Source organism: Schistocerca cancellata, chromosome 2 (assembly GCF_023864275.1).
Source record: "Schistocerca cancellata isolate TAMUIC-IGC-003103 chromosome 2, iqSchCanc2.1, whole genome shotgun sequence".
Classification (NCBI taxonomy): Eukaryota; Metazoa; Arthropoda; class Insecta; order Orthoptera; family Acrididae; genus Schistocerca; species Schistocerca cancellata.
The window spans coordinates 1,106,471,255-1,106,495,220 of NC_064627.1; the positions used below are offsets into that span (position 1 = coordinate 1,106,471,255).

The following is a 23,966-nucleotide window of genomic DNA, read 5'->3' on the forward strand; positions in this document are numbered from 1 at the left end:
TTGTTGCTACCCACAGAGAGAAATTGATTGGTCAGAGGCCTACACTGCCGAAATTTTATAATTTATGGAATAAGACACTGGTTGTCAGTTCACATCTACTACTAACGAGGTAGACTTTATGACGACCACCACTTAAATTAACAACTGAAGTTCAGCTGAAAAAATATGGAAGAAGAAATAATAAAAAAAAACATTAATATTTTTATCTGAGTCTTAAAATACGAAATACCAATCTAAATTATAATATTTAATATTCTTACAGTTACTCACCGTTTTTTGTTGTTTACTTCATTCTTCTTGTTCTTCCACGAGTATTTTTTGGGTTCTAGCACACAGTACTTTTACTTCACTAAATATATTCACGTTTTTGTATGGAGAGGAACCACTGCCATCTTGCTAATTTGTGTGTTTTGATTTTGCTATTGCTGGGTGCGTTCGTCATTGGTCTGATTTCATGGTGAGGGAGAGTCTTCTATCGCTCTGAGATGCTTTCACCATTACCAAAACAAACAAATGACGAACGTATCCTGCAACTGCAAAACAGGCTGTGGTTCCTCTCAACAAAGAAAGGTGAATATATTTACTGCAGTGAAAGTGTTGTGTGCTAGAACCCAAGAAATACACGAAACACGCATGGAAGAACAAGAAGAATGAAAAAAAGAGCCATGAGTAGCGGCAAGAATTAAAATTGTTTGTAGTAGTAAGTAGTGCATGCGAACTGCTCCTATTAAATTGTAAGAGAAACAAATCACATTGTTACAGTTACCACTGAAGATCCTTTAGAATAAATCAGCGTTTGGACTTAAAAAGACTTTTATTGCAGTTTCAAAAGACGGTAATTAGCATACATAACTTGTATATCTGCAAATGCGGGAAAAAGAGACCGAAAAAAGAGAAGACAACAAATGGTTTAAATGGCTCTGAGCACTATGGGACTTAACATCAGAGGTCATCAGTCCCCTAGAACTTAGAACTACTTAAACCTAACTAACCTAAGGACATCACACACATCCATGCCCGAGGCAGGATTCGAACCTGCGACTGTAGCGCCTAGAACCTGCGACCTAGCGCCTAGAACCGCTCGGCCACTCCGGCTGGCAGAAGACAACATTTAGCAGATACATTGTGAAAGACAAAAAATCACCATCTATATGATACAATAATAAAACGAACCTAATAGTGATGTCGATTCTTAAACAAATTGCACTTTACCTCATCACTACAACGGCGAACCGAGACATTAGCGAATGAAGAACGCAATTGGGCTTTGCCGAGATTTTCACACAAAAGTCTTCCTCCCTTTTCTGCTTCGGAATCACTTGTCATTAAGCTACTCGAAGTTTAAAACAGTCGAACAATTTGACGTACATTCCGCAGAGTCATCGTCGTCGTCTCCGCATGGCTAGAGGCGGCTACAGCAGAATGCTGGCCTCTCGTTAAGGGGAATAGTGCGTAGAGCAAATAATTGGATTTCCGATCCCGAGTTACAACAAAAGAAAAAGAAGAGCGCTGCTTTCGGGGGGCCCGGTAGCCGCAAAGCGCAGCCGTCTCCGGCCACGAGAGCAGCCGCGTTAATGGCACAAAAAGATGAGGGCCGCAATTCCGCGATGGACTCACCGCTACCGTTCTTCACCGCGTTCCGATGTCTTCTTGTCCTCTCTCTCTCTCTCTCTCTCTCTCTCTCTACACACACACACACACACAGAGAGAGAGAGAGAGAGAGAGAGAGAGAGAGAGATTTACTGCGCTGAAGAAAAAACTTGTTCATATTCTGGAAACAGTTCATCCCATTTCGCTGGAGCAACGAAGGATACGAAGCAATTGTAAAACGATGTGGGTCAGTCTCGGGCATATGCACATAATTGCTGGCCTACATCGTTGACGTCAGTCAGTTGTACACTTTTGTATTGATGGCGTCCTGCCGCAGTTCGTAGTTGAATGACATTGCATGTATACACATCAAAGACCTTGTAAAAAATAACTAGACTCACTGATGGCGCTGCAGTCGCGGGATAATTTGAACCTTCGGCTGGACGCCATTATAGTGGTGGTAGTCTGATGTGTTGTGTAGTACTGTTGTTTATGAAGACCCTGATTCAACGTTGTATAGTTGTTGGGGCGTACATACAGCATTTGTTACTCGTAATTCTACTGTCTGTGCGTTCCAATCAAAAGAAGTACAATGGTGAAGAGATGTGCAGCGATTAATTGTTCAAATAAATTCGAGAAAGGAACGAAAATTACATTTCACAGGTATGTGGATATTTTAAGTTGTTTTGTATATCAGTGCACTTGCTTAGTAAATATTTTTGTAACACTGTATTAGCATAATGTCTGTGCATATATTTGCAGGTTTCCTTTCTCAAAACCCCAGGTGTTACAAAAATGGTTACACGCTGTCAGGAGGCAAGATTTCCGACCGACAGAATACCATTTTATATGTTCCGATCATTTTGAAGAAAGTTGTTTCCTTGAAAATTACGTAAATCGCAGAAAGCTGAAAGATGATGCTGTTCCATCCATCTTCCGTTTTCCAGACCATATACAGAAGAAGATAAGTTTTTCTTTGTGAACCACATTTTATTTTAGCTATCAAAGTTGAGTTGCAAGCAACACGAAATTTGAGTTAGCAGGCTTTTTATCGTTATACAATGCAACTGAATGTGTGTAATTGTAATCTGATTTCACAACTTCTCTCGATGGAACAGTTGTTGAGTTTTATTTATTACATGAAAAAACCACACACATAAACTGAAGTGTACATCTTCGAAAGTAAATATTGTGACTAATGCGATACTGGATGCCTGCCTGAAGTCTTGTTTGTTGTAGCTGGCTGATCGGTAGTGTTTTCATGGTCTAGGTTAGGTTGAAACTTGATAATTTGGTCGTGAGTTGCCAAAGCACTACGCCATATATAACGCACTTTTCGTCATAAAATCTAAAGCAAGGTAGAGTCAGAAAATATATATTAACATAGTGGGCAAATCTTAGAGTATTTTGATGCATTTTGCGTACATCTATCGTAAATGAACTACGAAAAATGCTAGGGGTCCAGTGCATAACTTTTAGCTACGGCAGATTCCATGTACTACGTAACATAAATTCATAAACAGTGACTAGTTGCGGTTTGTTCATAAATTAAAAACTATATTGTAGTAACGTATTTAAATGAGGCATTATGTTTGTGACCTAACTCTAGGGAAGGCATTTTAGAACCAAAAGCGATGTATAAACATTTCGGAATCCGCGCGTCAGTTTACCACTCTAATGGCCGCCGGCCAGCTATTCAATTTGTCCGCTCTTCACAGTCGACCACTCGTGCGGTTGTGGGGGCCTCATACACATAGACATGTTTTATAGTTTATGTTATTTTGTCTGGATTTTTTTTTTTGAGTCATCAGTCTTCTGACTGGTTTGATGCGCCACGAATTCCTCTCATACGCCAACCTCTTCATCTCAGAGTACCACTTGCAACCTACGTCCTCAATTATTTGCTGGATGTATTGCAAATCTCTGTCTTTGTCACCAGTTTTTGCCATCCACGTCTCACTCTAGTACTGTGGAAGTCGTTCCTTAATGTCCTATCATCCTGTCGCTTCTCCCAGCTAGTGTTTGCCACTTTCCGATTCTGCGCAGAATCTGCTCATCCCTTATCAGCCCACCTAATTTTCAACATTCGTCTGTAGCACCACGTCTCAAATGCCTCTCTTCTCTTCTGTTCCGGTTTCCCCATGGTCCTTGTTTCACTGCCACATAGTGTTTTGTCCAAACATACATTCTCAGAAATTTCTTCCTCAAATTAAGACCTGTGTTTGATACTAGTAGACTTCTCTTGGCCAGGAATGCCCTTTTTGCCGCAGCTAGTCCGCTTTTCATGTCCCCCTTTCTGCGTCCGCCATTGGTTATTTTGATGCCTAGGTAGTACAATTTCTTGAGTTCGTGACCATCAATCGCCGGCCGCTGTGGTCGAACGGTTCTAGGCGCTTCAGTCTCGAACCGCGCTGCTGCTACGGTCGTGGGTTCGAATCCTGCCTCGGGCATGGATGTGTGTGATGTCCTTAGGGTAGTCAATTTTAAGTAGTTCTAAGTCTAATGACCTCCGATGTTAAGTCCCATACTGCTTAGAGCCATTGGAACCATTTGAATTGTGACCATCAATCCTGATGTTAAGTTTCTCGCTGTTCTCATTTCTGCTGCTTCTCATTACTTCTGTCTTTCTTCGATTTACTCTCAGTCCATATTCTGTACTCATTAGACTGTTCATTCCATTCAGCATATCATGTAATTCTAGTTTACTTCCAGGATAGCAATGTCACCAGCGAATCGTATCATTGAAATGCTTTCACGTTGAATTTTATTCCACTCCTGAACCTTTCTTTTATTTCCATCACTGCGTGTTCGTTGTACAGATTGAACAGCAGGGGCGAAAGACTACATCCCTATCTTACAAGCTTTTTAATTCGACCACCTCCCTCGTTCTGGGTCGTCCACTCTTATTATTCCCTCTTGACTCTTGTACATATTGTATATAAACCATCTGTCCTTATAGCTTATCCCTATTTTCCTAGAATTTCGGACATCTTTACAGTGTCAAATGCTTTTTCTGGGTCGACGAATCTTATGAACGTTTCTTGATTTTTCATTATTCTTGCTTCCATTATCAACCGCTACATCAGAATTGCCTCTCTGGTACCAATAACTTCTGTAAAACTAAACTGTTCGTCATCGCCGGATCGGTATCGGGCTGTATGTCCAGCTCTCCCGGCCTTAAATTTACTATTGAGTCCCCTCACGATTTTAGTTGGTTTTTAGGAAATTATATTTTAAGTTTTTAGATATCTTCTTCTACTTATTATTCTTACGTCATTTTGCTGCATCAGCTTGTTTAGTAACGGGTCTGGCATGGTTGATTGAAGGTGTTGGCACACGCCCCTCTTGTCACCACCCTTCATCCCCCCCCCCCACTCAGGTCGGAATATGTATACATCAACTGTTTGTCGGTGGTGCTATTCATATGTAAGTAAACCAAAGATTTCTAATTTTTTGAAATGTTGGCCAAATCATGTAATTGAAAAGGGATATGGATACTAATCTGTTGTTCACTTAGTGGGAAACCGCCCAAAAACACGTCCAAATACAGGGCAATTAGACGTAGATGACGCTGAGACAAGTAATTTAATCGCACACACATGGGGGCGGAAATGTCATGAAATACCACAAAAACTGATGAGAAATTTTGAACATATGACGCGACCAGCGGTTAGGTTTGAGCGCGAAGTGATGACTGAGCTATGTAATACTTGCCAACAGTGTAAATTTCGAACACCTTTCGTAAACGTGAACCGTTGTAGAAGTTACAAAATTAATGTTCTCGTTTTAACCAAGTAAGAACTGTTCTTATTGTGTGTCTCCTTTTGTCCCTTTTTGTTTTTGTTTACAGGCATTGTGTAGTATAGAGAACGTACGTCATTAAATGGAAACGACGCAACTGAGAAGCTTATATTCTATTACTTGTGACGCAATACGGCAGAGTTTTGTAGTACAGTACGTTGCAACAAACCAGAGGAGACTGCGAGACCGGCAAATATATAATAAACCTTCCCTAAATATAAATACATAACAGTCTAACGCAGTGACAAAAATACTGCCTGCCAGACGCAAGACTCGAACTCTGAGTCTCACGTGCTAAAGCCGTGCACGTGGGCCCACGGTCATACGGGGATAATTGACAATTATATTTAACTGTCTGAGTCAGCTCTGTCGCTTCAGGTGTTTTAATCTTTAATAAGAGTCGCCCTGTATATACGCAGGGTGTCTGTTTTAACTTGAGACAACTACATATCTCGAAATCGACGCATCGTACGAAAAAACAGTTATAAATGTAAAGTTAATACCGATAAAGGGGACATCTGTCTGAGCTACGGGTGGCTTCCTCCTAAGCACCCCTCCTACGTGGGCGAGGTCAATTTTGTACTTTCCAATGGCGACCCCCGCATTTTCATTTCATTTCCGGATTATACGCCTAAAAATACGTACGGTCACTGAAACAGTTGGTTGCCATTTGTGCCATTTGTAGTAAAGGGCGTCGTAACCGACAAATATTGGGTGTGCCTCGTTTTGCAATTAAGAACCGACTCATTTGATTCTGCGTTCCATTTACGATATACATGTATACCCTTGTGTTCTACCTGCTTATATTTATGTTTAAGACATACTTTAGTGTTGTAAATTTGATTCTACTACACAAATAATATGGCTAGATATTAAAATTTCGGGAAAACAAGCTACTTGTATGGTATCGTAGTTTTCCGCACCCTAATGGGTTGATTATGGTGAGCCCCCAAATCATCTGAATGCTTCAGCTTCGGTGGTCGCCCTCGAACGTCACCAAAAACGTCATTGTTCTGGGTGTGTGTTTCGTGTGTTTCCATCCAACCGCCGTAACTCGCACGCTGATAGCGTATGCAGAAGTACAAACTACTCGACAGAACATTATAGAACGTATCAGAGATGCTTGCACAAACATTCCACCATACTTGCTTTTAACTATAGAGCCCTGAAGGGGAAAATGTTACATTGCTACTAAGCTATCCTATATTTTACTAGTCCATATTTTGTTCAAAGAAAGTCGTATTTATAGTTTATACATCAGCTGATTAACATTATAAGCTCTCCAGTGGTATGTCATTTACCAAATACGGACAAAATATCCTGTTTTACGCCCCATACTGAAAATACCTGATTGGCGGGAACTGTGAATTGGTACCAACTGTCATCGTAAATTTTACGAGGTTTTTGTAATCTGTGGGTAAGTGGTATACATACATTCCACCTACGAAATAATAAATTTACCGAAATGGGAACTCTTCAGTTTGAGCATTTATTGTGAATTGCATTTATGGTGAGAGGCAAGGAGATTTACTGAAATCAAGCAAACCGAGCGAGGTGGCGCAGTGGTTAGCACACTGGGCTCGCATTCGGGAGAACGACGGTTCAATCCCGCGTCCCGCCATCCTGATTTAGGTTTTCCGTGATTTCCATAAATCACTTCAGGCAAATGCCGGGATGGTTCCTTAGAAAGAGCACGGCCGGTTTCCTTCCCTATCCTTCCCTAATCCGAGCTTGTGCTCCATCTCTAATGACCTCGTTGTCGACGGGAGGTTAAACACTAATCTCTCCCTCCTCCTGAAATCAAGCATCCTGATCGGATCATCCACGTCGTTGTTGCTGGATCACGCTAAATGTAGTTTCTAACCTGATATTGAAACGGCCAACCGTATTGTACTGTGCCGTCAAATTTATAACACCAATGTAAATTTCGACATAAATATCAACCGTTAGTACGCAAAAGTCTAAAATTCAATCGTGAATGAAATGCGTCGGTCCTTAATTGCAAAAACCGGCACTCCTTATATTTCTCGACTACAGCGCCATCTGTCACGAATGAGAAACAATGCTTTGAATAAACAGTATATGTGTTTTTTGCCACAAAAACAGAATACAGAATACAATGGAGGGGGGTGGGATTCCAATTTGAAACTACAAAGCAGACCCCGCTCACGTACGAGGGGTGGTCAGGACGTGGCCAGTTGTAGCACAGCCAGATGTCTTCCTTAATAATATCAATTTGTCATCTAGAACATTTTTTCTTACAATGCGCCGATTTGGAAATATTAGTTGCCTCATGTTAAAACGAACACCTTCTATTTTGTATGTACAGGGTGTCTGCCTTAAGAGTTGTCAACCGCATTTTCTCAGGTGTTTCGGCAGATATCTGCGGTTTTGTTTTCGCAACGTGTAGCTGGAATCAGCCCAAACAAATAGCCAACCCATCACGTCTTTCATTCGAAGTCCAGCGGCGATGGAGAGTGTCGGTTTATTTCCTGTTACAAATAAATGATTTTTAGAGTGGAATTTCACGTGATCATTCGACAGAAAGGTCCCAATTTGTCTAGTGCGATATTCGTTTCGTCAATGTATATCAAGAGGAACAGTAAAAGACGAGGAATAACCAGTGCTGCTCAGTCGCTGTTGGAGTATTGGCTATACTCCGTGTTTTTCTGTCCCTGTAAATACATGTCGGTAAAACGAGTATCGCACTAGACTTAACTGGTAGCGCTCTATTGAACGGGAACGTAAAATTCCGATTTAAAAATCAGTTTCGTTGAAACGAGAAACAAATCTACGCATTCCGTTGACGCTTGGCGTCGTGTGAAAAATGTGGCGAGCAGGATTTGTTTGGACTGACACCGGCCACACGTTACAACAACGAAACTGCAAATATCTGCCAAAACACCAGAGAGAATGCTCCTAACGACCACAGGTGAAACATCCGGTACATAGATTTTTCTGGAAATTATACATTGTTTTAATTGGTGTTTAGTGAGTTCCCATCAGTAACATGATATAATATGTAATTCTTCAGGCTTTCTCGGCGAGGCGTTGTAATGTTGATTAATCGGGTTTCTGCCGGTTATTCGCGTCTTTCGCCAATAACCGGCAGAAACCCGATGATACAATAAGTTACTGACATCGAAGTGCTAAAGGCAAAGTAAAATTTACAAGCCTTAACCGATTACAAATCTGGACTCGGATTTTGCGAAGTGGAAATATTTTGTAAGTTATCGACGCATTGTAACTGAAACAAGGTGTATTGACTTTGTACTGTAGCATTACACGGGTAATCGTCCGAATAACCCTCGAAATCTTTAAGGAATAAAGTTGTGGGGATGTCCATTACAGTCCTATATACACTCCTGGAAATTGAAATAAGAACACATTGACACCGGTGTGTCAGACCCACCATACTTGCTTCGGACACTGCGAGAGGGCTGTACAAGCAATGATCACACGCACGGCACAGCGGACACACCAGGAACCGCGGTGTTGGCCGTCGAATGGCGCTAGCTGCGCAGCATTTGTGCACCGCCGCCGTCAGTGTCAGCCAGTTTGCCGTGGCATACGGAGCTCCATCGCAGTCTTTAACACTGGTAGCATGCCGCGACAGCGTGGACGTGAACCGTATGTGCAGTTGACGGACTTTGAGCGAGGGCGTATAGTGGCCATGCGGGAGGCCGGGTGGACGTACCGCCGAATTGCTCAACACGTGGGGCGTGAGGTCTCCACAGTACATCGATGTTGTCGCCAGTGGTCGGCGGAAGGTGCACGTGCCCGTCGACCTGGGACCGGACCGCAGCGACGCACGGATGCACGCCAAGATCGTAGGATCCTACGCAGTGACGTAGGGGACCGCACCGCCACTTCCTAGCAAATTAGGGACACTGTTGCTCCTGGGGTATCGGCGAGGACCATTCGCAACCGTCTCCATGAAGCTGGGCTACGGTCCCGCACACCGTTAGGACGACTTCCGCTCACGCCCCAACAACGTGCAGCCCGCCTCCAGTGGTGTCTCGACAGGCGTGAATGGAGGGACGAATGGAGACGTGTCGTCTTCAGCGATGAGAGTCGCTTCTGCCTTGGTGCCAATGATGGTCGTATGCGTGTTTGGCGCCGTGCAGGTGAGCGCCACAATCAGGACTGCATACGACCGAGGCACACAGGGCCAACACCCGGCATCATGGTGTGGGGAGCGATCTCCTACACTGGCCGTACACCACTGGTGATCGTCGAGGGGACACTGAATAGTGCACGGTACATCCAAACCGTCATCGAACCCATCGTTCTACCATTCCTAGACCGGCAAGGGAACTTGCTGTTCCAACAGGACAATGCACATCCGCATGTATCCCGTGCCACCCAACGTGCTCTAGAAGGTGTAAGTCAACTACCCTGGCCAGCAAGATCTCCGGATCTGTCCCCCATTGAGCATGTTTGGGACTGGATGAAGCGTCGTCTCACGCGGTCTGCACGTCCAGCGCGAACGCTGGTCCAATTGAGGCGCCAGGTGGAAATGGCATGGCAAGCCGTTCCACAGGACTACATCCAGCATCTCTACGATCGTCTCCATGGGAGCATAGCAGCCTGCATTGCTGCGAAAGGTGGATATACACTGTACTAGTGCCGACATTGTGCATGCTCTGTTGCCTGTGTCTATGTGCCTGTGGTTCTATCAGTGTGATCATGTGATGTATCTGACCCCAGGAATGTGTCAATAAAGTTTCCCCTTCCTGGGACAATGAATTCACGGTGTTCTTATTTCAATTTCCAGGAGTGTACGTTGTGTCACGTGAGAGTAGGAGAGTCAAAACAGATGGTAGCCCATGACGTCATCTCAAGTCGAGATTTTTTTGTTGTGAAATCTTTGATGAGTGATTGACACATTATACATGTAAATCATTTCTAAATTTTATTAATTATTTATGGAGTAAAGAATTTAACTAAACACAATATCTTTTAGGATCAATAGGTGATGAGTCTTTATGAGATAGATATAAATGTGTTTTGACATAGCAGATCGCAATATTTTTTCTCTTTGCGAAGGATAATACCTTCTGAGTTGCTCGAGTGCGCGGGCAAGTGGTAATCGAGTGTGGGTCTTCTGGAATTTTTGTGGATGGACATAGAACTGATAATTCACTACCCGGAATTGGTTTAAAAACTATTCTAGGGAAGCCCGGCCAAACTTTGTTACAAACAACTCGAGCGCGGACTTTGAAATATCAGCGCGAAGTTTGAGATACGCGGTAGGCTATGGCGCGTTACAGTCACTTTGTAACTCCGGAAATGCATATTCTCCTGTTTCCATCTACTGTACTATAAATTTTTCCTTATTTTGTTACCTCAAGATATGACGTTTCTGTCTCTTTATATATTGTAATTGTTTTACTGTTTGTATATATATATTTATGCATTTATATCGATATATAATTGGTTGTTTTGTAAATATTATTTGTATTTTTACACTGGGTCTTGCCTAGGGAAAACTATGCTATCGAATTAATACGTCGACAGGTCGTGTGGAGAACCAGGGTGTGTAGGATCTTTGATAGTGTTAACTCTGGCGCGTGGAGCGCGGGCAGAGAGTGAGTCTGGCTGGAGTAGTGCAGTGGGGCAGGTATGTTGTGTGACGCTCCCGTGAGTTGCCGCGCTTTCGGGGTTTGGCAGCATGTAATTGCGCTCGACTCGCGATGATAGTTTCTGACACGGTGTCGCGGACGGGAAGCATTAGCTGGCGCACATCAAGAGCCCGTTTCGTCTGGTGGCCGTGTCGAGAAGAAGGCGCGCCAATATCCAGCTTCTGCAACAGCGACGGCCGACAATGAGTGACAGTCGCCACCTCCTCGATCGACGGCTTCAAACCTTCAATCAACCAACAAGGAAGACTGGAAGCACGTAAAGTTTTAGAACTGTATGGCAGACCTCAGCTTTTCATACTGTACCATTTTCGTAACTATAATTACAGCAACTTAGCATGAACATTATTTGCTCATTGTCCCAATTGCATTACCAAGCAGGGTCCCTTCCTTTTCCGGAATGAACCCGAGTGTCTTTGAAATTCAAATATAATTCGATTTCACTGCTTTAATTTCAAAGTTCAGTTAAGGCATTCATAGCTGCCTACAATATTTAGATTACACAAGCACAAATTAAGAGTGCGAGTTTTGTTACCGTATTTTAGCTTACCTGTGACTGCAGCTCAGCTTGGTACGTACTAAATTTTACTACTGTTAATTGTTCAGAATAATTTAATTCAAGTTCAAAGTTAAATCTCTTATTTGTAAATTGCGTAGATTCAAGTAGCTTTTGAAGTGATTGTTGAGGTAGTCCAAGACTAACCGTATTTTACTGAATTTCGATGTGCTTTCGAAAGAAAGCTCACTTTTAACTTCAGTCACTAAATTAACTTTCGATTTTCCTGTTTTATTAATTCTTTTGCTAAATTAAGTCAGAATGTAGCGAAATTTATTACTTCTGACAAACTTTCAGTTTTCACACTGCACGTGTCAACCTTCAGTTGCCACGCTTCTAGTGCTAATTATATGTGTAATAACCTTTCTTTTTCAGTTACTATAGTAATTGTCCATAGGACTGGCGACCGTAATTCCCCTAAATCTCAAATATCTAATTACAGCTAGTTAATTGTTAACGTAACGGCCGCACACTTACTTTCTTTATTAACTTTACCCCTTTTCAAAATTAATTTCCACCAGTTTCATTTGCATTTTTCCTTTCATTTAGATGTAACCCTTTCCTCCCACTTTACCGACAGATTAACTTCGGTGACGATTGCTTTTCCCAAATTTCCATTAGGTACACGCGGTTTAATTTTTCAGTGTCATTAAGGTCGATAAGTGAGGGGGGGGGTTACAACTTGAAGGATTAAGTGACAGTGACCGTGATTTATTGACATTAACTTCATAATAATTATCAAAGAATTATCGGAAGGGTTATTAAGTGTTCTTGATGCTTCAAGCAAGTTGATTTACGGTTTGAATACGACAGGAATACGACAGAACAGTCAGCTAGTTGATACGTTGCTTAGCAACCGATAATAATTGTGATAGAATTACCGGAACGATCAGTTCAATCATTAGTGACCACTACACACACACACCAGAAAACTAACTACCCTTTTTGTGAATGACATTTGGAACGGAAGAGTTTTGTTTCAGCTCCTTGGGATCAATAAACGTCATCCAAAGTTGAAACTTTACAAACTGTGTCGTGTTCTTTCAGTTTGGTAGAACGATAGACATTATAGTCTACACTGCTATTTATCTTTTTTTCAAATAGAGAGCACTTACCTTTAGAGGAATGTTTTTGCTTCAGTTATTAATCTTCTCAAAACGGAGATAAGGGTCACACTCACACATACACTACGTCATCATGATCAACCACACACATGTGCCCCGTTTCTCCCCCCCCCCCCCCCTTTTTGTGTTGAAAACCCTGAGATATAGCCGCCGTGCGATGAAGAAAGAAGGAAGTGAAAAGAGAGAGAAGAAAAGGAAGAGAGGGCCAAAAAAGGGAGGTCACAGTACTTAAAATTGTATACCCGAATTGCTTGAGAATATTAGGCAGTGCTCTCATACCAGGCTCTGTCGAATTAGTTCATGGGAGCTATCCTCCACAAAATCTATTATGTCACTGTGCTTAGCATTCTGCGCTCCAATAATTTTAACAGTCCTGGGGATAATTTCTAAAAGGACAACCAAATGTACAAAGCTGAATTACGAGAAGAAAGTTGATAAATACAATTAAATAGAATTTCATAAAAAGAGCTGGAAGAGAAAGTTTAGGTTATGAACAACAGAGAGACTACCATATAAAGCAATGGATTAAATATAAATCAAATGTTTGTAATCGATCTTATACAGGAGATGGAGAAAAATACGGTTACGCCAAAAAACACAATACGTGTAGGAAAATCTTCGACATTCAGAATAGTTTCTAATCGCCTCGGAATGGATAAATGCAGGCCCTCTATTGTGGTCAAGGGAATTTTATAGAATTCTTCCTGCAAAATACTGGCACGTCCAGCCAACGATGATGGAGGTGGATAGCGACGACGCTCTCTTCTCTCCGAAGTAGGACACAAATGGTCAGTAATATTGAACTCTAGTGACAGTCCCGCCTGGTTAGCTGAGAGCGCTAACGCGCTGCTTCCTGGACTCGGGTAGGCGCGCCGACCCCGGATCGAATCCGCCCGCCGGATTAACGACGAGGGCCGGTGAGCAGGCCAGCCTGGATGTGGTTTTTAGGCGGTTTTCCACATCCGCTGGGTGAATACCGGACTGGTCCTCACGTCCCGCCTCAGTCCCACGACTCGCAGACATTTGAAACACATCCGCACTTTTCCATGATTTACACTAGATGCAGACAGATGGGGCACTCTGATTCTATCCTGGAGGGTACAGGGTGGCGGCAGGACGGGCATACGGCAACCCCTTCAAATTAACCATGCCAAATCAGATTTAACCACGCCAACCCCCGCGCAAAATGCGGGACAAAGGCGCAAGCGATAGATAGAGCGATAGAATTGAACTCTAGTGACTGTTGTGGCCAATGCAGACAAAAGAAGTCCGAAGTACTTGACGATGCGAGACGTGTGAGCAGGTTTCCTATTGTCTTGGAATACAGAATCACAGTTGGGGAACAAACTTCGTAGCCTGAGATGGATCTGATCAGCCAAAACCGTCCCATAATCCTGGACAGCATAGCAACATTACACAGCCACCAAGAGACCCATGGAGGACCTCGATATCTCTGCCCAAATCATCACCGAACCACGCCATATTCCACTCTTGGGACGTATTCTCGACCAGAAGTTGGAAACAGTGGTTTTGTTGCGTTCGGCACCACGTCTTCCTCTTATGGACATCTGGTTTCGGAATTCCAGCTCGCCCTGCTTATGGAGGTCCCTTCGTGATCTGCTGACACAACATTCCGCTCTGGAATGACTTTTTCAGTTCTCGTCATCTTATTTCTCGTCGAAATTCTCTTCAGTGAGCGTCTGCCTCGATCACTCAACATCTTCCGCTTTCCCAATATGCTGTATAAATCTTCGATATGGTGCCTCTTGAAACACCAAACATTTCAGCTCCCTTGGTTACGGAAGAGCCCACCATACGAACATCAACAATTTGCTCACGTTAAAATTTACTTAGCTCCGACGTAATGCACTCACGACAACACAGAATACTGTTCTGGCCATGCACAGGTGCCACTCGTGGTTAAATACAACAGTGCAGCCTGCGAGCTTGGTTAGCATCTGCATTTGAGTTCAGTATTCATTTCTCGCGGCGTCAACATGCTTTTGTCCAGCCATGGGATTTTATCACAACATCGACTGACTAATGTGGTGACTAGATAGACAGCCAAATAATATATGCTAAATTAGCCAAAATAAGTCTACTAGTATCAAACGTTGGCCTTAATTTTAAGAAGAAATTTATGAGAATGTTCGTTTTGAGCACGCCATTGTAAGGTAATGCATCTTTGACTGTGAGAAGACAGGAAAGAAGAGCATCAAACTGTTTGAGATGTGATGCTGTAGACGGATACTGAAAATTAGGTGGACTGATTTAAGATGAGAAATGTGGAGTTCTCTGCAGAACTGGCGAAAAGAGGAAAATTCAGAAAAAAATTGACAAGAAGAAGGGACAGAACGACAGGACATGCGACAACATACGAGAAGGCATCGGCGTACTACGTGGTACTCGATGGAGAGGTACAGGGTGAGAACTGTGTGGGGAAAAAAAAAAACGATTTGAATATAGTCAACAAATAATTGAGGAATGAATGGGTTGGAACAGATGAGGAAGTTGTGGCAGGCTACGTCAAACTAGTAGAAAACTGTTGACCTCTCCTCCTCCCCCCCCCCCCCACAATCCGAGAAAATAGTACTTTAAAATGATCCGGAACCATCACAGCTTTCCATTCTAATATGACGGGGGCAGAAGGGCTAAGACACACAATAACAAAAATCAATGTAGAAGTGCAGAAGACCTTGTAGGTAGGGTAACAGATATGGGTAGTCATCTTGGGTATTAGTAAACCGCTTCAGTTGTGTTTAATCCTTTATTGTTGGGCCAACACCGGTTTCGTGGCACTAAAAGCCACATATTCAGGTGAACATCATAGAACAATAAATCAAGAAGAATAACAATCCTGAAAAGTTTAAAAACTTTATATGTGAATACTAAAATTTTAGTACTCTAAAACTAAACTTCGCCCGAGCAGGTCATGAAGGCCCAACAGTACCGCACTCCCAGCTGTATGTCAGTTTACGAGATGGGAGCCGTTACTTCTCAACCAAGTAGCTCCTCACTTTATCTCACAAGGACTAAGTCCACCCCGCTTGCCAACAGCGCTTGGAAGACCGGATGGTAACCCATCCAAGTGTGAGCCCAGCCAGACAGCATTTAACTTCAGAGACCTGTCGGGAAGCGGTGTTACCACTGTGGTAAGGTTGTTGGCAAAACAAGAAAAGGAGAGATAAATCGAACCCTGTTTCAATAGTCACATCTTTGTTATCGACTCGTATTTAGACTGAGTAGTAGGGCTTATCTCACTAGGGGTAAGATAGATACTGCCTACAGGAAAATTAAAGAGACCTTTGGAGAAAGGAGACCCACTTGCATGAATATCAAGAGCTCAGATGGAAACGTAGTTCTAAGCAAAGAAGGGATAGCAGAAAGGTGGAAGGAGCATGTAGAGGGTCTGCGTGAAGAGTTTGACAGAGCACTGAAAGACCTGAGTCGTCTACCATCTGGTGAGCAAGATGTATGAGACAGGCGAAATTCCCTCAGACTTCAAGAAGAATATAATAATTCCAATCCAAAAGAAAGCAAGTGTTGACAGATGTGAAAATTACCGAACTATCTGTTTAATAAGTCACAGCTGCAAAATACTAACGCGAATTCTTTACAGACGAACGGAAAAACTAGTAGAAACCGACCTCGGCGAAGATCAGTTTTTTTTTTCCCGGCGGAGTCAGGGATTTTCTCTGATGGCTGGGTGTTGTGTGCTGTCCTTAGGTTAGTTAGGTTTAAGTAGTTCTAAGTTCTAGGGGACTGATGACCATAGATGTTAAGTCCCATAGTGCTCAGAGCCATTTGAACCATTTGAAGATCAGTTTGGATTCCGTAGAAATATTGGAACACGTGAGGCAATACTGACCCTACGACTTATCTTAGAAGAAAGATTAAGGAAAGGCAAACCTACGATTCTTGCATTTGTAGACTTGGAGAAAGCTTTTGACAATGTTGACTGGAATACTCTCTTTCAAATTCTGAAGGTGGCAGGGGTGAAATACAGGGAGCGAAAGGCTATTTACAATTTGTACAGAAAGCAGATGGCAGTTATAAGGGTCGAGGGGTATGAAAAGGAAGCAGTGGTTGAGAAGGGAGTGAGACAGGGTTGTAGCCTATCCCCGATGTTATTCAATCTGTATATTGAGCAAGAAATAAAGGAAACAAAAGAAAAATTCGGAGTAGGTATTAAAACCCATGGAGAAGAAATAAAAACCTTGAGGTTCGCCGATGACATTGCAATTCTGTCAGAGACAGCAAAGGACTTGGAGGAGCAGTTGAACGGAATGGACAGTGTCTTGAAAGGAGGGTATAAGATGAACATCAACAAAAGGAAAACGAGAATAATGGAATGTAGTCGAATTTAAGTCGGGTGATGCTGAGGGAATTAGATTAGGAAATGAGACACTTAAAGTAGTAAAGGAGTTTTGCTATTTGGGGAGCAAAATAACTGATGATGGTCGAAGTAGAGAGGATATAAAATGCAGAATGTCAATGGCAAGGAAAGCGTTTCTGAAGAAGAAAAATTTGTTAAATCGAGTATAGATTTAAATGTCAGGAAGTCGTTTCTGAAAGTATTTGTATGGAGTGTAGCCATGTATGGAAGTGAAACGTGGACGATAAATAGTTTAGACAAGAAGAGAATAGAAGCTTTCGAAATGTGGTGCTACAGAAGAATGCTGAAGATTAGATGGGTAGATCACATAACTAATGAGGAGGTATTGAATAGATTTGGGGAGAAGAGGAGCTTGTGGCACAACTCGACTAGAAGAAGGGATCGGTTGGTAGGACATGTTCTGAGACATCGAGGGATCACCAATTTAGTATTGGAGGGCAGCGTGGAGGGTAAAAATCGTAGAGGGAGACCAAGAGATGAATACACTAAGCAGATTCAGAAGGATGTAGGCTGCAGTAGGTACTGGGAGAAAAAGGAGCTTGCACAGGATAGAGTAGCATGGAGAGCTGCATCAAACCAGTCTCAGGGCTGAAGACCACAACAACAACAACAGTAGGGCAGAGATATAGCAAATAACATTACCTATGAAAGCTCAGGAGCATACGATGCGTCACGTAGGAGCGTCTGGATTTTGACTCCACCCACGAACAGAATCGCGTGACGCCACGCTAAATCCAAGGACGAGTCGGAACGAAATTGCCACATTCTATTCAATTTTATACTAATAAAGTGATTATGGGACTCCTTCCACAGCAGCAGTGGAAATCGGATGAGACTGGCTTCAACTAATAACTGACTTAATGTACCTTTCGTTCAAATGGCTCTAAGCACTATGGGACTTAACATCTGAGGTCATCAGTCCCCTAGACTTAGAACTACTTAAACCTAACTAACCTAAGGACAGCCCCGAGGCAGGATTCGAACCTGCGACCGTAGCAGCAGCACGGTTCCGGACTGAAGTGCCCAGAACCGCTCGGTCATAGCGGCCGGCCTACATTACGTACAGAATCACATGACATATAGGTAAGATAAACATGCTGGTCGTAATATACAGGAATTGTCATAACACTGTGAGTGACCAGTGAGTATTCCAGGTGGGCAGCGATAGAACATGCACTATTTGAGGGTACTCACCTGCGGCTGACAACGTGGTGGCAGCAAGAGGGTCTTCAGGATCGCCATCACCTGCTGGGCTGGTCGCCTCAACGGCAACAGCAGCGTCACCAGCTGCTGGGGAGTCCCCGTCTGGTTCGGAACAGTGCTGCGAACACAAAACAGCACAAGTTGGGCGTCAAATGGAGCACTGCAGTGTTCAGCGTCACTACAGAGTAACATTTCTATGAAAGCCTTAGGAAAATTCAAAAATTTTTTTTTCCACACTGGGAGTCACATCTGGATTTCCACCCAATTGCCAGTAGTTGGCTTAATCACTGTGTTGTCCGCGCACTACACAGTGACTTACTCATTCGTTGTCGCTGATAGTATGATTTCCGAATAGATATTCTACCGTCTGGTCTGTTGCTAAAGCACAACTCTACCGCATAGGCAGAGCATCCTGCTACTGCTCCTACGTATTATCGCTAAGCGGGTCTAACGTTTTCATTCAGTCCCTGATTGGCCGGTCTGGTGCGGCAGTCGAAGATACCAAAACGAAAGCTTGAAACGTCCCCTTAGAAAAATTATACACGACTGTGCTTAAACTGACACAATATTTTTAGCGCAACGCAATCTGACTTTCAAAAATCCCTACAAAAGAATGGCCCTGACTAACATTAAACTATACCTTTCACAAATCACATACCTCAAAAAAATCTTCGTTACTCGAACTACTGCAATACAGCGAGCGCCACTATTGCCAGCTAAATAAAAGATTCAAACTACGAAAGGCACTAACTACTGATAGGGATAGTTAGCAAATGAAAGATTTTAATAGAGAACAAACAATGTATTTACCTTAATATCATCAAAAGTCATAATATATGTAATTTCAAAACTCCGCCATTTCCTTGCACACATCCACCACTGCTGGCGGCTAACCTCCAACTGCGCAACGCTACGCGCTGTTCACATCCAGCTGCCTAACACTACAATGGCGAGTATTACAACAATGCAAAGCAGCCACAGACTGCACACAGCACAGCCAGTGATTTTCATACAGAGGTGGCGTTACCAATTAAAAAAACCTAAACAGCCTACTTACAAGCTGAAATTTTAAATTTCACGTTCAAGAAATCGTTCACGCAGGAGAATCAAACAAAAATACCTTCGTTTGGCCATTGGACAGAGTCCCGAATAAATGACACAGTAATAAGCATCCCTGACGTAGAGCAAAATTTGAAAGATATGAAAGAAGGTAAGTCACCAGGCCCTGATGTAATCCCAATTCGGTTTTCAAGCACTCTACGCCATTGGTGCCTTACCTAGACTGCATTTGTAGCGAATCTCACGCACAGCAGATTCAATATTTCAGACTTTCCGGAAAGCATTTCGCACGGTGCCCCATCGCAGGTTGTTAATTAAGGTACGACCGTATGGAATAAGTTCACAGATATGTAAGTGGCTCGAAGACTTCGTAAGTAATAGAACCCAGTATGTTGTCCTCGACGGCGAATGGTTATCAGACACAAGGGTATCGTCAGGAGAGCTCCAGGGAAGTGTGGTAGGACCACTGTTGTTCTGTGTATACATACACTCCTGGAAATTGAAATAAGAACACCGTGAATTCATTGTCCCAGGAAGGGGAAACTTTATTGACACATTCCTGGGGTCAGATACATCACATGATCACACTGACAGAACCACAGGCACATAGGCACAGGCAACAGAGCATGCACAATGTCGGCACTAGTACAGTGTATATCCACCTTTCGCAGCAATGCAGGCTGCTATTCTCCCATGGAGACGACGTAGAGATGCTGGATGTTGTCCTGTGGAAAGGCTTGCCATGCCATTTCCACCTGGCGCCTCAATTGGACCAGCGTTCGCGCTGGACGTGCAGACCGCGTGAGACGACGCTTCATCCAGTCCCAAACATGCTCAATGGGGGACAGATCCGGAGATCTTGCTGGCCAGGGTAGTTGACTTACACCTTCTAGAGCACGTTGGGTGGCACGGGATACATGCGGATGTGCATTGTCCTGTTGGAACAGCAAGTTCCCTTGCCGGTCTAGGAATGGTAGAACGATGGGTTCGATGACGGTTTGGATGTACCGTGCACTATTCAGTGTCCCCTCGACGATCACCAGTGGTGTACGGCCAGTGTAGGAGATCGCTCCCCACACCATGATGCCGGGTGTTGGCCCTGTGTGCCTCGGTCGTATGCAGTCCTGATTGTGGCGCTCACCTGCACGGCGCCAAACACGCATACGACCATCATTGACACCAAGGCAGAAGCGACTCTCATCGCTGAAGACGACACGTCTCCATTCGTCCCTCCGTTCACGCCTGTCGCGACACCACTGGAGGCGGGCTGCACGATGTTGGGGCGTGAGCGGAAGACGGCCTAACGGTGTGCGGGACCGTAGCCCAGCTTCATGGAGACGATTGCGAATGGTCCTCGCCAATACCCCAGGAGCAACAGTGTCCCTAATTTGCTGGGAAGTGGCGGTGCGGTCCCCTACGGCACTGCGTAGGATCCTACGGTCTTGGCGTGCATCCGTGCGTCGCTGCGGTCCGGTCCCAGGTCGACGGGCACGTGCACCTTCCGCCGACCACTGGCGACAACATCGATGTACTGTGGAGACCTCACGCCCCACGTGTTGAGCAATTCGGCGGTACGTCCACCCGGCCTCCCGCATGCCCACTATACGCCAGCGCTCAAAGTCCGTCAACTGCACATACGGTTCACGTCCACGCTGTCGCGGCATGCTACCAGTGTTAAAGACTGCGATGGAGCTCCGTATGCCACGGCAAACTGGCTGACACTGACGGCGGCGGTGCACAAATGCTGCGCAGCTAGCGCCATTCGACGGCCAACACCGCGGTTCCTGGTGTGTCCGCTGTGCCGTGCGTGTGATCATTGCTTGTACAGCCCTCTCGCAGTGTCCGGAGCAAGTATGGTGGGTCTGACACACCGGTGTCATTGTGTTCTTTTTTCCATTTCCAGGAGTGTAGAAAGTCGTGTTTCCCTCGTTCTATTTGTGAGTGGAACAGGAAAGGAAATGACTAGTAGTGGTATAGAGTACACTCCGCCACGCACCGTACGGTGGTTTTCGGAGTATCTACATAGATGTAGACATAGGCGAAAGATTATGAGCACTGCCCTACGGGAGACTGAACGCCGCTTGGCAACGCTGGGGGCACAAGACGCGGGAAGGAACGTACGTAAGCAGAGGAGGCATGAATGGAAGATTCGTCCAGCAACGATATGGGCCACAAATGGGGAAGTCCACTGATGTAAACGACTTCGACAGAAATAGATTGTCATTGCACCAGAGAACGACTCACACCTCGGAAATCGCGAAGTTGGTCAGCATATTGCCGTCGTAGGCATCTATGGGAAGCAGTTGAATACTGTGACAACAGGAGTGGACTACAAATTCTTAACATCCAAGATGTGGTATCACAGACTTTTACACTCTTAGTGGCATCTTACAGTCTGCAACGGAAATGCACTTTTCAGGCAGACGCCTGTAACAGTCGCTCAGGGACCCAGCGGACCCAACGATGCATGCCCGCTGAGCCTTGCCTTTAATGGCTCCGACTGCGAGTGATCTCTACCGCCAAAATATACAGGGTGTTTCATAAATGACCGGTATATTTGAAACGGCAATAAAAACTAAACGAGCAGCGATAGAAATACACCGTTTGTTGCAATATGCTTGGGACAACAGTACATTTTCAGGCAGACAAACTTTCGAAATTACAGTAGTTACAATTTTCAACAACAGATGGCGCTGCGGTCTGGGAAACTCTATAGTACGATATTTTCCACATATCCACCATGCGTAGCAATAATATGGCGTAGTCTCTGAATGAAAATACCCGAAACCTTTGACAACGTGTCTGGCGGAATGGCTTCACATGCAGATGAGATGTACTGCTTCAGCTGTTCAATTGTTTCTGGATTCTGGCGGTACACCTGGTCTTTCAAGTGTCCCCACAGAAATAAGTCGCAGGGGTTCATGTCTGGCGAATAGGGAGGCCAATCCACGCCGCCTCCTGTATGTTTCGGATAGCCCAAAGCAATCACACGATCATCGAAATATTCATTCAGGAAATTAAAGGCGTCGGCCGTGCGATGTGGCCGGGCACCATCTTGCATAAACCACGAGGTGTTCGCAGTGTCGTCTAAGGCAGTTTGTACCGCCACAAATTCACGAAGAATGTCCAGATAGCGTGATGCAGTAATCGTTTCGGATCTGAAAAATGGGCCAATGATTCCTTTGGAAGAAATGGCGGCCCAGACCAGTACTTTTTGAGGATGCAGGGACGATGGGACTGCAACATGGGGCTTTTCGGTTCCCCATATGCGCCAGTTCTGTTTATTGACGAAGCCGTCCAGGTAAAAATAAGCTTCGTCAGTAAACCAAATGCTGCCCACATGCATATCGCCGTCATCGATCCTGTGCACTATATCGTTAGCGAATGTCTCTCGTGCAGCAATGGTAGCGGCGCTGAGGGGTTGCCGCATTTGAATTTTGTATGGATAGAGGTGTAAACTCTGGCGCACGAGACGATACGTGGACGTTGGCGTCATTTGGACCGCAGCTGCAACACAACGAACGGAAACCCGAGGCCGCTGTCGGATCACCTGCTGCACTAGCTGCACGTTGCCCTCTGTGGTTGCCGTACGCGGTCGCCCTACCTTTCCAGCACGTTCATCCCTCACGTTCCCAGTCCGTTGAAATTTTTCAAACAGATCCTTTATTGTATCGCACACTTGCACGTTGTGAACAGCACACGCTTACAGCAGAAAGACGACGTACAGAATGGCGCACCCACAGACTGCGTTGTCTTCTATATCTTTCACATCACTTGCAGCGCCATCTGTTGTTGAAAATTGTAACTACTGTAATTTCGAAAGTTTGTCCGCCTGAAAATGTACTGTTGTCCCAAGCATATTGCAACAAACGATGTATTTCTATCGCTGCTCGTTTAGTTTTTATTGCCGTTTCAAATATACCGGTCATTTTTAAAACACCCTGTAGGATGGCCGGCAGCAGCTACATGGCCCGCTCTCAGTCTCAGCCCTCGACAGTCGCAGTCTTAGACAGCATTCAACACTTCGCTTATTCATTGATTGTGAAAACTTCACGCTGCATGATGCTCTACAGTCCCTTCTTGTAATAGCTGGACTTTATTGCTGTCTGTGCTTTTATAAAGTTTCTTTGCAATGCTTGGAGAAAGCTACAAGTTACGTAAAACTTCTGTTTACTATATTTACATGTTCGATAATCATTTGTGATCCTGTCCAGCTCCTCTACGAAGACAGCTGCTGCACCGCCCTGTAGTCCATCTCTCCTTACCATTGTGAGTGAAGTAATACAGAACACAAGGCTCATCAAACGACATTAGGGTCAATGGCTTGTCTACTCTGAAAAGCAGAATAAATGGCATCTGTGGATTGGTTGGTTGGTTGGTTGTTTGGGGAAGGAGACCAGACAGCGTGGTCATCGGTCTCATCGGATTAGGGAAGGATGGGGAAGGAAGTCGGCCGTGCCCTTTCAGAGGAATCATCCCGGCATTTGCCTGGAGTGATTTAGGGAAATCAGGGAAAACCTAAATCAGGATGGCCGGACGCGGGATTGAACCGTCGTCCTCCCGAATGCGAACATCTGTGGAAGACCCGATGATAC

The 23,966-nt window shown here is 44.3% G+C and overlaps 1 protein-coding gene across 2 annotated transcripts in view; it reads right to left on the reverse strand.

Annotated features, from left to right (window-relative positions):
* The window catches only part of LOC126163122 (adenylyl cyclase 78C-like), an 812,464-nt gene that overhangs the window by 630,947 nt on the left and 157,551 nt on the right, over positions 1-23,966 (reverse strand). For both annotated transcript variants that reach the window (XM_049920046.1, XM_049920045.1), the window contains exon 2: positions 18,304-18,430. The gene's annotated coding sequence lies outside the window, so the exon portion shown is untranslated. The remainder of the gene's footprint in view (positions 1-18,303; positions 18,431-23,966) is intronic.